The sequence below is a fragment of the Silene latifolia genome, chromosome 9, assembly GCF_048544455.1.
Source record: "Silene latifolia isolate original U9 population chromosome 9, ASM4854445v1, whole genome shotgun sequence".
Taxonomy (NCBI): Eukaryota; Viridiplantae; Streptophyta; class Magnoliopsida; order Caryophyllales; family Caryophyllaceae; genus Silene; species Silene latifolia.
This window is the reverse complement of record NC_133534.1, coordinates 103,353,984-103,355,021: the sequence shown is the minus strand read 5'-3', so window position 1 is coordinate 103,355,021 and position 1,038 is coordinate 103,353,984. Positions and strand designations below refer to the sequence as shown.

At 44.6% G+C, this 1,038-nt stretch overlaps 1 non-coding gene across 1 annotated transcript; it reads right to left on the bottom strand.

The window, feature by feature from the left end:
* Nucleotides 1-702: 702 nt before the first annotated feature.
* On the bottom strand, nucleotides 703-809 carry LOC141603606 (small nucleolar RNA R71). The gene has a single exon (XR_012525469.1). It is a non-coding gene; the product is annotated as a small nucleolar RNA R71 (small nucleolar RNA).
* Nucleotides 810-1,038: the final 229 nt, after the last annotated feature.

Below are 1,038 nucleotides of genomic sequence, written 5' to 3'. Positions count from 1 at the left end.
GGAGGCAATTGTTCTAATTTTTAGTTGTTTTTATTTAGTCTTTCTTTAGTTTAAGGGACTTCCGTTCCTTAAACTTTTCTTATATTCTTTTTGTAGTTTCTTCTTATGCGCAGGTCAAAGGGTGGTGAACTAGTACCATTCAATCCTGAGATCGAGAAATCCTTGCGCGAGTTGAGACGATCACAAAGGGTATTACCGACAGAGGAAGAGCTGAGTACTCTGTCAAGTTACGACGAGAACGCTCTGTTCGAAGAAGATCCACCTACATCTCCTGCCTCTACTTCCTTAGCTAAGACAGTCACTTCTCCAGAAATTCCAGTCATGGCTGAAGAAGCAACCATTTCCAGTCACTCAGAGCCGACAGCTGCGAATCTCTACAAAGGATTCAAACTACCTAGGGAAGCGAGAAAATTCGAGCCGAAGCCTTCCTATATTAACCTGGTTGAGAGAAACCAGTTCGGGGGAGCTGCAAATGAAGATGCAGCCAAGCATATGGAGATTTTTATTGATTATTGCTGCTTTATACCCCCGCCGACCGGTGTGACCTAAGACCAGATTAAGGAGACCATGTTCATTTTCTCTCTTCGTGATGCTGCAAGAGAGTGGTATAAAGATCTGGATCGAGCCGCTCATGGGATCACCGACTGGAATTCTTTGGCCTTGGTATTCTACAAGAAATACTTCTTTGCCTCGAAGACAAATGCCATTAGAGCTCAGATCACGAGCTTTAAACAGGGGCCTGATGAGAAGTTTCATGAAGCATGGGTCCGTTTCAAGAAACTGGTGCGAACCATACCGCACCATGGGTTCGAAAAATGGAGTCTTTGCAATCGCTTCTATAATGGGGTCGTATGACGATCGAGGGCTATTTTGGATGTCTGCATGCCAATGGCCGATTTGTTGAGAATATGGGAGAGACTAAGGGGTGGAAGATCATTGATGACTTAGCCACCCATAAAGCTAAATATGGGAATTCCGAGGCAATCAAAGGAGAGTCTGCTTGAATCTTCCTCTCAGAGCGCACTAGAAGCTCTCACA